General features: G+C 42.0%; 1 protein-coding gene across 6 annotated transcripts in view; it reads left to right on the top strand.

Moving 5' to 3' along the window:
* The window catches only part of LOC137625409 (uncharacterized), a 258701-nt gene that overhangs the window by 57800 nt on the left and 185901 nt on the right, over nt 1-15000 (top strand). Inside the window, exon 1 of one of the 6 annotated variants that reach the window (XM_068356311.1) lies at nt 5972-6061. The exons of 3 other annotated variants lie outside the window; for them this stretch is intronic. The gene's annotated coding sequence lies outside the window, so the exon portion shown is untranslated. Of the gene's footprint in view, nt 1-5971; nt 6062-7108; nt 7199-7331; nt 7410-15000 lie in introns of those variants that run through there. 2 more of the 6 variants (XM_068356310.1, XM_068356312.1) reach the window with 2 other exon arrangements.

Here is a 15000-nt window from a genome sequence, read left to right as displayed (position 1 = left end):
ATATCTCATATCCGTTGAGCCAAATCGATGCCAAATATGTTTATAATTAGCTGTTAATCAATTGAACCTTGAACCTAATACGAAGCTCCCATGTCTTTAGTGCTCCAACATGGAGCAAACGTATCACAAACAGATTGCAGCAAGTCAAAAGAATTTTATAAATTTTCAAACTGATTAAACTAAACTAGATTATCTTGATCTTAGATACAAGTATAGAGATCAACATATGAGATATGTCATGGTTACATGAGAGCCTATTACAGTTCAGTAAAAAGTAGGTATAATAATGATGATAATACTAAAAGAATGATGTTTTATCAGATTATTTATACGATAATTTTGGGATAAAAAGATAATTTTGAAGTGTTGATACGCCATTTGATAATAAAGATTTGGCAACTTTAAATAAAAACTATAGACTGACGTGTCAAGTCAGCGTTGCCAAGCTGGCGAGAATCCCGCTAGTTCTGGCGATAACAAAATTTGATTTGTGGGGTTTAAATCGTAGCGCAGCTAGCGGGAAACACATTAAACAGAAAACACAATAAACTTAGCAATGAATAAATGGATGTCTGATATCTCAGAAACAATAGAAAAAAAGTCTCTTCAATAAAGAGAATATCATACCATAAACATACCCCAGATAGCGACTACTGAAAAATACTAACCCAACAATTGAATTACCTACAATCAAACACACACAAGTGGATAAGGGTAATACAAATTAGACACATTCAAAATGAAATAAGTGAAGACTCTAACAGATGAAGAGAAAATTGAAACAACGCGATTATCAAACTAGGACAAATATACAAAGACCTAGAAAAAAAATCTGGGAAAAACTACAAAGACTACTGGGAAAACTCAAATTAACAGTAATGGTTGTAAAGTAGAAGGTATCGAAGAACAAATTAAATTACTAACCGAAACATGGGCAAGTACATTCGAAATTACAGAAGAAGAAAACGCAAATTTCGACAGAGATAAACAGAAGTCCTCAACTTCTTACGAGGAAATTGAGAACAAACAATCCTCTATATAAAATGCACGAGATAATGAAAGCAGCGAAAGCATTTAAACATAAAGCACCAGGTAAAATCGGCAGAAACAAGCTAATGCTATCAAAACTACCAATGGTGGCACGGAGAAAACTCCAACAAATACTAAATGTTACATTCTCAATTACATATTACCCAAAACCAAACAAAGAATGAATTCTCATACTTCGCCCCAAACCAGGGAAAGACTCAAAACTGCCAGAAAACAGAAGGTCAGTCACCTTGCTAGAAGTACCGGAAAAATTCTTTGAGAAATCATAAACATAAGACTAAGGAGATTCCTAGAAAATAACAACAAATTCTACGAACACCAACACGGTTTCAGAACAGGGAGAAGCACTGAAACTGCTCTCATGGCGATTCACAAAACAATAGCCATGAACCAATTAAATAAAAAACACCAATGCAATATCATCTGCAGAGATATCTCAAAGGCATTTGGCAAAGTATGGCATGCTGGCCTCTAATATAAAATACTCCAATTGGAATAACCAATAATGATGGAAAAACTCCTTATGTAGCAGAGATGAGAAGCTGGGAGAACATTAGAAATAAAAAGTGGGGTACCACAGGGGACATACTTTCCCCAACACTTTTTATAATCTACACAGCAGATATGCCAACAACCCCCGAATATGCCATAAATTATGCCTATGCAGACGACACAAAACAAGTAATAATGCATCCCACAAAATCCAAAAGATTCTTGAAAATAAAACCAGAAAGAGATCAATAGAATAAATGATTACGAAAACAAGTGGAAAATAAAAACAAATAACACAAATTTCAACTCTAATCAGAATAGAAAAGATAAACCAGCACCAATAACAGTAAACAACATAAACATTCCATTTAACAACGAAGTTAAAATCTTTGGTCTCTCTATCAAAAGAACTGGCATAAGCTACCATATCAAACAAAAGCTCCAACTGGCAAGACACAGAAAAGGAGCATCAAAGCGTTTCAAACTATAGGATGAAAAACGGATTTTGAGCGAAGAGAAAAATCTATTTTTTGGGTGAGATAGCCATGACGTCCTGATGGAAGGTTCTTTTTTGGTAGCTTCCTTGGGTATATTGATTACTAGGATATTCCCAGAGAATTAAACCACAGGTTATCACAGAATTCTTACTTCTGGAGTGAGTATCCTAAAGGTTTCCCTTTATGACATCGTATATCAACAGGGGACGCATGTATTAACACGCCACATAGCTATCTGCACCCCATATAGAGTTAACACTTCGATATGGAGGGGCGGAGAATAACTGGGGAGCCGTTTCACAGCTACACTTATCCGTGGCTACTTTTGGTACTCGAAACGTAAACAAACGGGCGTCATTGCTAAATGACGTCACGTCCGTCCTCATCCTGATACCAGCTGCTTGCTAATCTCCATGATACAGCAGGACAGGGCGGGGCCTGAGAGGCTGGACTAGAATAGCAGGGAGGGTTCATCAGGACGTCATGGCTATCTCACCCAAAAATAGATTTTTCGCTTTGCTCAAAATCCGTTTTTTGGGCTCAAGCCATGACGTCCTGATGGAAGAGTACCAGAGAATCAATGTATCGTGGTAGATTTCCCCTTATAGAGTAAATGCCAAGGTCTTTGAATAAAGGTAAGCATTGTGACCTCGATAGAGGTTCCGTGCGGATGCAACTTCCTGCCCGCCCTGGCAGAGAAGTCCCAACGGTCCATGCCAAAGTTCAAAGTGGTCATCGAAGGGCTACTCACCTTGCGGAGAGTACGTGAAGAACTCGGAGACAAGACAGAATGGTCGATATTTGTTTAGGAACATTCTCAATAATAGATAAGTGGTGGTTAGGCACTATATTTCATAGCTAGAGAACAGTCTGGTCTCGAAGATATGGCGCAAGTAAGTATTCAATTAGGAATATTACACAGCATAGGTGAGTATATAATACGGATAAAACCTATTATTCTTCTTATTTCAAGAGAAAGGGGATAATGAAACTATGACAACTATGTATTTCATAGTATGAGTAGGAGCGGAGAGAGACGCACAAGTAATAAAATAGAAATTTTATTTCACAATTGCAGGATATAGTAATAATAAATGCAATAAAGGATGTAAAGTTAATTTACAAATAAATTATAATGTACATAGCAATGAGAAGACTTCACTCTTGAATCTGAAAGAAAATTTCAAATTATTAGAAAGCACAAGTTCCATAGGAACGTCAGTCTTTAATAAGGAAAAAACACATCATGCTCTAGGCATGTGGCACTCATGTGACGACTATGACATTTCACCTTGTAAAGAACAGTCTATGAGAAACACTAAGTGTCCATGAAATCACTACATATCACACGAGGGTCAACATAGGCACCCGAAGAGTTAAAGTCCCAAGTTAACTGCAGGTTTCATAACACTACCTGCGGCTACCACGAAATGTTTGACTTCATGCACTTGCTTCGCGTAGTGCTTGAAGAAAACAGGCGAAGATTTCCATCCTGTGAAGCTCTTGAAGCTTTTGAAATCCATGCTCTGGAAAAAATTCAGAGACGACGCGACTTTTCTAGGATCGTGACCTGCGGGTGTACTGTCAGGATCCGCTCTGCGAATGAAGTAGGTGATTTTCGCTCTTAGTTGTTTCAGTGACAGGTCGCTTCCCGATGTTTCTCCTTTGAAGAGTTGGCCTCCACCAAAGTCAGAAGTTCTCCGAAGATAGACCTTGAGGCTCTCTACCGGACATAGAGAGGCATCTTCTTTCAGGGGGCAGATTCTCCAAGGGCCCCATCTCTTGGTGGGTAGTTCATTTTTTGCGAGAAACGTCGGATCAGGGAAGAGGGTCAGGTCTCCTGAGTCTGTAAACAGGATGTGACCCTCGTCTCTTGATAATGCCACTATTTCGCTGACTCGGGCTCCTGAGGCAAGAGCAAAAAGAAATATAACTTTTTGAGTCAGATCCTTGAGAGGGCACGAATCGTTGTCCAAGTTGGAGGCAAAATGGAGCACCTTGTCCAGGGACCAGGAGATAGGTTTTGGCGGAGGTGCTGGGCGTAGGCGAGCGTATGCCTTCGGCAGTTTATTGAAGATGTCGCTGGACAGATCAATCTGGAAGGCGTACAGTAGTGGTCTAGTCAAGGCCGATTTGCAGGTAGAAATCGTGTTGGCTGCTAAGCCCTGTCCATGAATGTGAATGAAGAAGGACATGCAAAAATCGATGGTGATTTCCGTAGGATTTTTTGCCTTGACGAATGAGACCCACTTTCTCCAGAATGATTCGTATTGCTGTCGTGTGGATTCGATCTTGTATTCCTCGAGGAAGTCTAGTAGTCAATATACCCAAGGAAGCTACCAAAAAGGAACCTTTCATCAGGACGTCATGGCTTGAGCCCCAAAACAAGAATAAACCTCCACAAAAGCCTGATAAGACCTCCATTTGAATATCCAATAGCACCAGCATGCACAATGGTTCAATCAAAGATGAAAACCCTACAAAAATTCCAAAATGGAAACATAAGAAACATACATGGCTTAAACCATAATAATAATAATAATAATAATAATAATAATAATAATAATAATAATAATAATAATAATAATAATAATAATAATAATAACAGAAATGAAAATAACGAACTACTCCCTAACCTAGACAATCTCGAACCAGTAAACGTCAGATACTGCAGGAGAGCCACACACAAGCCTAAGAAAGATTCAAAAACTTTTACCCAGAACTTGCAACAAGTGAATAAATGACAGACCCACAAAACGAACATAGTGGAATAAGATAGCGCTATTCATTGCTTAGGATGAAGCAAATCCAGAGTATTAAAATAAAATAAAAGTAGGCAAACAAATAAACATCCCCCCCCCCCACAAAAAAGGAATGATCATGAAAACACAAGTCCCTCGGAGGTTGGCAAGAGAACTCACCTGGAAGTTCACAAGGCATGATGTTACACGCCCCCCCCCCCCCCCAAAAAAAAAAAAAAACCTATTGGGTATGCCCAATCTTTTCACCTCCCACTGTACTTCATTTTAACAATATTCCCTCCCATCCTTACAATCCTAACTTCCTCCTTCCCCTCCTCCGCCTATCCTATCCCCCTCTTATCTATATTATAGGCCTAGCTGTAGCGGGAAATCTAGCGAGATTTCAAAATAGTTCATGTATAATACAGCAATTTTCTTACGACTGTTTAGGGACTTTGTATAATTTACGAAAATTTCGAATTCAAATGGTTTCAAGATAACTTTCTCCAAAAGATATAGAGGAATACGAGAAGTGTTCTCAGAACCAGGGATGGTAAAATAAATGGGCTCCATTGTCAGGCTGTGACCTTTTTACCAGCATGCTATACTCGTCAGAAATCTACCCCGTCAACACATCTCTCTCTCTCTCTCTCTCTCTCTCTCTCTCTCTCTCTCTCTCTCTCTCTCTCTCTCTCTCTCTCTCTCTCTCTCTCTCCCCGAGTGTTACACGTGAATGCTATCTAGTGAGCAAAACACTTGAGTGAGCCATTAAAAGAAGTAAACAACTTTGATTACCCTTATGAAATATCCACACGTTTACACTTTTGGAAGTATTATTGAACTTAACAACTCCGGAGAATTGCTTAGTGAATCTCTTAAGGCGTGAGAAATCACTTGATCAAATTGATCAACATAGTAACTTTCTGAACTAATTTCCAACAAGCAATTACTGTAAGTCTTCGGCTATTCAGGACTGTAGTTACATATTTCGGCATTTAAGAATGTAACAATTTAAACCAAAATGCAGTTTTTGACGTATATAATTTTTTTAGTTTATTCATATCAATTGAAATTTATTTAAGGGAGAATTCAAGGAAAGGCAGTGAAATAGTAGCGAGAGCTCGCTATTTATAGCGATTTGTAGCCTCTGCTACTCTTAGTAAATACGTATGAAAATTAATTGTGTCAGTCAGACAGACAGAGTCAGACAGACTGTCAGTGAGACCTGGACCTGTGACGAGTGTGGAACATCTAGTGTATCTCTCTCTCTTTAAGGTATAAGTAAGTACGCAATGATGCATTAATATCTTATATTAAACCATGAGATACCGGTATTAAAAATATTTTGATATTGCTCATAGCTCCTAATATGTTTTATTTCTTTATTCCTTCTGTTGAGATTATAGAATGACTAAAGGTATTAAGGCTTTTGAGAAGAAGCTGAAGGCTTATTTGTTTTCAAATTAGGCCTAGTTATTTATTTCCTTATTTCCTTTCCTCACTGGGCTATTTTTCCCTATTGGAGCCCCTGGGCTTATAGCATCTTGCTTTTCCAATTAGGGTTGTAGCTTGGATAGTAATAATAATGTGGATTTGACAATTATCGTGGAATGTATTGTAAGACTATACTAAATTTCAAAGGATGTATTTGCAGCAAATGTTTTAATGTTGAACAGGCTGACATACGACTCTTTATAGTTTATATATTTGAGATTGATTTTAAAGTTAGTTATTTCATTTAAATTGTTCATTACTTCTCACATAGTTTATTTATTTCCCTGTGAGCTTTCCTCATTGGGCTATGTTTCCCTGGTGGAACCCTTGTAGGGCTCCTAGTATCTAACTTCTTTTCAAACTAGGGTTGTAGCTTAGCTATTGATAATAATAAAGTATCTTTAGATGAACCATAAGTCATAGTGCTAGCAAGATGGTGTGAATAACACAGTGTTAGGCCTACTATGCTATGACCGTAGTCGTGAGCCTTGTACTATTAGGCCTACATGAAGTGGCGGCTAATATTGTGACATGATGCAATTGTGTCTATGACTATTATAGAATTTTGTTCCCAGAGTCAACATATGTCAAGGTTTCTTTTTTTTTTTTTATTGAATCCTGTAATTCAATCCACTCTAAATGCACTTCCCTATTTGCAACACAGAATCTAGTAGTCAAAAGTAAATTTTATCACCCAATTTATTGATTATTAATACACACATGTATACGATATCTATATGTATGTGTATGTATGGATGTGTGTGTGCAAAGTAAGGACTTCTAAGAAAACGTTTTAAATATAGCTATTTGGCGATTTCGCTATTTATTGGTAACGCTGCCTAAGCTTTGTTTACCCCAACTTTCTTGCCGTAATTTCAAGAAGAATAATAACAACAACAATATCTTCCCTTATAATATTTCAAGGTAATTAAGCAAAATTTCATAATATTTAAGGTTTATGACCTTTTGTGGTCCATATTCTTAAACCCAGGTAATTTATTTAAACTGGATAAAGGAGGTGGCTGTATCCTAGGATAGGTTAGGTCAGGGTAAAGCCATTGGGGATCATAAATGTGGCCATTATCTGATACGTTCACGCGAAGATTTGCTTTGAATAATGTTATAGATCACCAAGGTATTTGTAATCTATGTCTAAGCATACTTAATATTGAGGTCTCTCATTCCGACTTAATTACCCCAATATATTGCTACTCTCTTTATAGATCACCCTACAATCTCCAGCTGACCCAATGTTACCTGGGCCACATGTACATAGTACTCTACTTATATAGAAATTCCTGAGAGGTATACAAGTATAGCTATAGAATAATTGGTGTGTGTTCAGTCTATTTTTATTTTACCCTAAAACAATATCGTTTGGTGCATAATTAAATAGATCTTGGAGCGTTTAACGTAACCTAACCTGCCTTGCCCAGAGCCTTTGTATTTGAGCGGCCAGTTCCTCATGCATTGATTAAAAATGGATCTGAACTTTCCCCCTTAACCTAACCTCCAAATAATGTCCTTACTTACATGCCTAACAGGAGGCGTTAGCCCCCTGCGACCCCCTTTACAGTGTCGTTTTCTAAGCTAGCCATAATAATACTTACAGGTGCCCGCTATCCTACATACACCCCCCTTGCCTTGCCCTACAATGCTATAACTAGTGAAGAAATTGTGGTGTTTGTATGATGATGGACATGCCCCCCATAACTCCCTTATTTTCAACCCTATTGCTAAGAATACGGATGTTTAATGGGGGTCGGAGGGGTTCATTAGCCCCCTGTTAAGTAAGAACACGACATAGAGGTTGTATTAGGTGGGGAAGTTCAAGTGGTATACAGTGCATGCAGCAGGTCATGTCCATCATTATACAAAGGCTCCTAGATATTATATGATGTGGCCAATCTGCTACAAACTACCTTTTAGAGCTCTTCAAATCCATTATTTTGAACCCCATATTGTACAAATAACCTTTATACATTTTTTTTTATAGAAATTCACTTCATACTCTTACTGTTATATATATAGAAATAAATTTCTTCCTCTTACTGGGATCAAACCGTATTTTCTTCAAATGAAAGTTAAGGTCCCCCCTCGATCATAACATCAGAGGTTCTAAGAACGTCGGAACTTAAAATGCTAACTGTATTTCAGGATATACACGATAAGACCACAGTCTTAAATACCAGCGCGTTTTAATTTCTTGACCTACTTGGTGACCAAATTGCTAGCTTTTAATTTGAATTACCATTAATGAGTCGATAGGGATGAAAATTAACACAGTATCCTGCTCAAATAGAAATAGATTTTTACTTCCTACTGGGATTGAACCCTAGTCTCATCAAATGAAAGGCATTATATATTTTACCAAGTTTCGATCTGATCGCCATCCCTGTCTTTGGAAAATTCCTGCCCATTTTCTGTACTGTTTTTTACTGTTATGAGGCTTTTTCATGGCCAATTTCCTTCCTCTGCATATACAAATTTTATCTCCACCTCCGACTTCAACAAATTCTAGTTTGATACTTTAGTGAAGATTTTTTGATTGGGAATTCTATACTGTAGTTTTAAAGACATGTTTAACACTAAAATACATCTGAAAGACCAAGTTTCGAAAGGGAAGCCAGTCGGAAGTAAACACAGGGTTACGATCTGTCATTAGGTAAGCTAAGGACGGTTTGGTCTAAGAGAGAAAAGAGAAGGATACTAGTTTACGGTTAAATTAAGTGGGGGATCGTAGGTTACGTCATAAACCTTTTCTAATTTCTTTTAAAACTTATTTTTTCGGTCGAAACTTCTAAAATTTTAAGTATATATATTATATATATATATATATATATATATATATATATATATATATATATATATATATATATATATATATATTTAAATATTTAACTTAGCCGGTGAATATATAATAGCTGCAACTCTGTTGCTCGACAGACAAAAAACAGTAAAAACTTGCCAGCGATCGCTATACAGGTTGCGGGTGTGCCCACCAGCGCCAACTGTCAGCCAGATACCACTCGATGTAAACAAAGACTCAATTTCTTCTCTGTCGATGTGTCGACAAGACGTACTTTACTCGCTGTTGAAACCTGGAGTTTTTCCCATCATATTTGGTGAAGTACTTTAATTTGGTTTGAGCTTTCGCAGTACAGGTGTTTTTCTTCAAATAAATCCTTGAACTCTTTTTTGGATCGGATTAATTGTTGATGACTTAGATTGTTTTTTGGAATTTTCCCTTGACTAATTCAAAATGGCTGATCTTTCACAAGTTCCCAAGTTCAGAAAATGTAATGCTAGGGACTGTCATAGGCGTCTTCCAAAGGCTTCTCTCGACCCTCACACTGTTTGTTCCAATTGTCAGGGTAAAACCTGTCAATTGGAAGATCAGTGTGAGGAATGCGTGGGCCTGTCGGAATTCGATTTTCTCGAATTTGAGAAATATACACGCAGACTAGAGAGAGATAGGGTAAGGAGAAGTTCTTCTAGGTCGGTAGATTTTTCCTCTCCACATGCCCCTGAACCTAATCCTTCCCCTGTAGTGGTTGTTCCTAACCCCCCTCCTAGCACTCAGGAACCGTCGATGCAAGACATGATGCGTGCTATCCATGCCTTGGGGGAGAGAGTTGAGGTCCTTGCAAGTGACCGCAATCAACTCATGGCGGACGTAAAGGAACTAAAGTGCCAAAGTGCCGCGGCTGAAAGTGTTAAAGTGCCTAGTGTTTCTCAAAGTGTTGTGAACAGTGTTGCGCTTGAGGGTTCGTCTGTTCGTGCCTGTCGTCCTCCTAGTCCGGGACCTCTTGCAAGCTCCCAAGCCCAGGGGAGAAGCAATGTCGTACGACTCATGGGTTCGAGAGGCCTTGATCAGCGAACAGACGTTCCCTCTATGGTATCAGGCTTATCTCCCCAAGATCGCCCCTACCAACGTAAGACGAGAGAGCCCATTTTTACCTCGTCGTCCGAAGGTGTTTCTCGTAAGAAACCTTGGACCAAGGTCTCACGACCTTTGAAGCGTAAGTCGGTCCCTTCAGGACAAGTCCAACGTCCCGGTTGTAGCCACTGGGACAGTTCGGACTCGTTGCCGTCATCTGATGACTGCTCGCCGCCTTAGAGAGGCAAAGCTGTGCCGCCTCAGTCGCTCACCCCGTCTGTTGCCGCACCTGCTTCCGTAGACCCTAAATGGGTATTGCTGCAGGACATGCAGTCCAAGCTTGCGTCCTTGATGGAGGACTTCAATGCGGAGAAGGTTGCTGCTGAACCTTCTGGCCAACAACCATCCAAGCGGTCTGTTGTGCGTCCTGTTGACGTTGAGGTAGCTTTCTCGCGTCAACCAGTTGGGGTAGCACCTCCACCGATGCGACCCAGTGTGGGTTGCCAGCCGCACGTTGACGTTAGGCGACTCACGGAGGTGGTTGTTGACGTTCAGGACGTTCATCAACCATCAGAGGTGACTTGTTTTGACGCGGTGCGTCAACCTCCGCAACCCGGTATGGTGTTGACTACACAACCCAGACAGTCTAAACATTATCGGGTGGACGCTGTGCGTCCTCGCGCAACCATGGTTGTTGACAGTTCCCAGACTGTGCAGCAGTTCCATGACGCTGCGTCCAGCTCCGTCACGCATGCAGCAGTGCGACCGGACTCGGCGAGCCAGACGTTGCCCACTCCACTGCCGTTTCCTCATCAGTTTTCGGATGAGGAACTATCAGATGAGGACGTTGCTGAACCACAAGACGATCAACCTTCAGAACTGGACGAGCCTAAGGCAACTCAACCATCATTGGACTTTAGAAAAGTCATGGCTGTATTTAAGGAGTTGTTCCCTGACCACTTTGTTTCCGTGGCTCCTCGTTCGCCGCCGTCGGAGTTTGTATTAGGCGTGCCTGCTACCGTACCTGCCTTTACTAAACTCGTTCTCTCTCGCTCATCCAAGAGAGCTTTGCGGCTGTTGGGAGATTGGTTAGAGACCAAGAAGAGTTTAGGAAAGACAGCATTTGCCTTTCCCCCATCTAAACTCTCGTCTAGATCGAGCGTCTGGTATGCCACGGGAGAAGTTCTCGGCTTGGGAGTTCCTGCCTCTGCCCAGGGCGACTTCTCAAGTCTTGTAGACTCTCCCCGCCGCCTTGCCATGAGACGCTCGAAGATTTGTTGGTCACCATCGGACCTGGACCACCTTCTTAAAGGTATATTTAGGGCTTTTGAAGTCTTTAACTTCCAAGACTGGTGTTTAGGAGCCCTGAGCAGGAAAATCTCTTCTGCAGATAAGGATGTTTCCTTGCTCATTATGTCCTGCATGGACAAGGCCGTCCGTGATGGGTCCAACGAGCTTGCCGCCTCATTCACGTCCGGAGTCCTGAAGAAGCGAGAGTCTCTATGTTCTTTCCTGTCTGCTGGAGTGACGCCATGCCAAAGATCTGAGCTACTCTTTGCTCCCCTTTCCAAGTGCCTGTTTCCTGAAGTCTTGGTTAAGGAAATTGCCTTGTCTTTAGTTCAGAAGGACACCCATGATCTAGTTGCGTCCTCGGCTCGCAAAGCTCCCCCTTTGCCTACATTGTCTGCTAGACCGAGGATAGACACTCCAGCGTCTCGTTTTATTCCGCCCTTTCGTGGCAGAGCCTCCAGCAGAGGAGGTGCTCGTGCCGAAGGGAAGCGAGGGAAGAGGAAAGGATCCAAGTCCTCTAAGGGCAGAGTCTGACTGCCCGCAACTTCAGACAGCAGTAGGAGCCAGACTCAAGAACTTCTGGCAAGCCTGGGAGAAGAGAGGCGCAGATCAACAATCTGTGAGGTTACTCAGAGAGGGGTACAAAATCCCTTTTGTACGCAAACCCCCTCTAGCGACGTCCCCCATCGATCTCTCTCCCAGGTACAGAGAGGAAGAAAAGAGACAAGCCCTGAAACTGGAAGTGTCTCTTTTGCTAGAGAAGGGAGCGGTGGTCAAAGTCTCGGACCTTCAATCACCGGGGTTTTACAACAGTCTCTTCCTAGTATCAAAGAAGACAGGAGGTTGGAGACCGGTGCTAGACGTCAGTGCTCTGAATGTCTTTGTCACAAAGACGAAGTTTTCCATAGAGACCACAAAGTCAGTCTTAGCAGCGGTCAGAAAGGAAGACTGGATGGTCTCGCTAGACCTAAGGGACGCCTACTTCCACATCCCCATTCACTCAGACTCCCAACCTTTTCTGAGATTCGTCTTCGAAGATGTGGTTTACCAGTTTCGGGCCCTGTGCTTTGGCCTAAGCACAGCTCCTCTCGTATTTACGAGGCTGATGAGGAATGTGGCGAAATTCCTCCACTTATCGGACATCCGAGCCTCCCTTTATTTGGACGACTGGCTTCTCAGAGCCTCTTCCAGTCGTCGCTGTCTGAAGGATCTTCAGTGGACTCTAGATCTGACCAAGGAATTGGGACTCCTAGTCAATTTGGAAAAGTCCCAGCTGGTCCCATCCCAAACTATTCTGTATTTAGGGATGGAGATTCACAGTCAAGCTTTTCGGGCTTTTCTGTCGGCCCCCAGAATAGATCAAGCCCTGCTCTCCATCCAGAAGATGCTGAAGAAAGAACGCTGCTCAGTCAGGCTGTGGATGAGTCTGGTAGGGACGCTTTCATCCCTGGAGCAATTTGTATCACTAGGAAGACTACACCTCCGTCCTCTTCAATTCCATCTGGCTTTTCACTGGAAAAAGGACAAGACGCTAGAGGCGGTCTCGATCCCGATTTCCGGAAAGATAAAGTCTTGTCTGACTTGGTGGAAGGACAATATCAACCTAAGAGAGGGTCTTCCCCTGGCAGTTCAGATACCCAACCACGTTCTCTTCTCGGACGCATCGGACTTGGGCTGGGGCGCGACGCTGGACGGTCGGGAATGCTCAGGTCTGTGGAACTCGAGTCAGAGGTGCATGCATATCAACTGCAAGGAGCTGTTGGCAGTTCATCTGGCCTTGAAAAGCTTCGAGTATCTCCTTCGAGGCAAAGTGGTGGAAGTAAACTCGGACAACACCATGGCCTTGGCGTACATCTCCAAACAGAGAGGTACCCACTCACTGACGTTGTACGAGATCACAAGGGACCTGCTCATCTGGTCAAAAGGTTGAGACATCTCCCTAGTAACGAGGTTCATCCAGGGCGACTTGAACGTCCTAGCAGATTGTCTCAGTCGCAAAGGTCAAGTAATTCCAACCGAATGGACCCTCCACAAGGATGTGTGCAAGAGACTTTGGGCCACTTGGGGTCAACCCACCATAGATCTCTTTGCAACCTCGCTGACCAAGAGGCTTCCAATATATTGCTCTCCAGTCCCGGACCCAGCAGCAATACATATAGATGCCTTCCTCCTAGATTGGTCACATCTGGATCTTTACGCATTCCCACCATTCAAGATTGTCAACAAGGTACTGCAGAAGTTCGCCTCTCACGAAGGGACAAGGTTGACGTTAGTTGCTCCCCTCTGGCCCGCGAGAGAATGGTTCACCGAGGTACTTGATGGTTAGTAGACGTTCCCAGAAGTCTTCCTCTAAGAGTAGACCTTTTACGTCAGCCACACGTAAAGAAGGTACACCAAAGCCTCCACGCTCTTCGTCTGACTGCCTTCAGACTATCGAAAGACTCTCGAGAGCTAGAGGCTTTTCGAAGGAGGCAGCCAGTGCGATTGCTAGAGCAAGGTGAGCGTCTACCATTAGAGTCTACCAATTGAAGTGGGAAGTCTTCCGAGACTGGTGCAAGTCAGTTTCTGTATCCTCGACCAGTACCTCTGTAGCCCAAATAGCTGATTTTCTCTTATACCTGAGAAAAGGACGATCCCTTTCAGCTCCCACTATCAAGGGCTACAGAAGCATGTTGGCATCGGTCTTCCGGCATAGAGGCTTAGATCTTTCCAACAATAAAGATCTGCAAGACCTCCTTAAGTCTTTCTAGACCACTAAGGAGCGTCGTTTGGCTACTCCTGGGTGGAATTTAGACGTGGTCCTAAGATTCCTCATGTCTGACAGGTTTGAGCTTTTACAGTCAGCCTCCCTGAAAGATCACTCTTAAGACACTTTTCCTGGTATGCTTAGCCTCGGCTAAAAGAGTCAGTGAGATTCATGCCTTCAGCAAGAACATTGGATTTTCGTCGGAAAAAGCTACTTGTTCGCTGCAACTTGGTTTTCTAGCCAAAAATGAGCTACCTTCTCGTCCTTGGCCTAAATCTTTCGATATTCCCAGCTTATCGGAGATCGTAGGCAATGAACTAGAAAGAGTCTTATGCCCTGTTAGAGCTCTTAAGTTCTACTTAGATCGTACTAAACCTTTACGAGGCCAATCTGAAGCTTTATGGTGTTCAGTTAAGAAACCATCCTTGCCTATGTCAAAGAATGCTTTGTCATACTTTATCAGATTGTTAATACGAGAAGCTCATTCACATCTGAGTGAGGAAGACCGATCTTTGCTTAAGGTTAAGACGCACGAGGTTAGAGCTGTAGCAACTTCCGTGGCCTTTAAGCAAAATAGATCTTTGCAAAGTATAATGGACGCAACCTATTGGAGAAGCAAGTCAGTGTTCGCGTCATTTTACTTGAAAGATGTCCAGTCTCTTTACGAGAACTGCTACACACTGGGACCATTCCTAGCAGCGAGTGCAGTAGTGGGTGAGGGCTCAACCACTACAATTCCCTAATTCCATATCCTTTTAATCTGTCTCTTGAAATGTTTTTAATGTTGTTTTTATGGGTTGTCCGGAAGGC

The sequence above is a fragment of the Palaemon carinicauda genome, chromosome 32 (assembly GCF_036898095.1).
Source record: "Palaemon carinicauda isolate YSFRI2023 chromosome 32, ASM3689809v2, whole genome shotgun sequence".
Classification (NCBI taxonomy): domain Eukaryota; kingdom Metazoa; phylum Arthropoda; class Malacostraca; order Decapoda; family Palaemonidae; genus Palaemon; species Palaemon carinicauda.
Note: the sequence above shows the minus strand (reverse complement) of the source record. Positions and strands in the feature narration are given on the sequence as shown.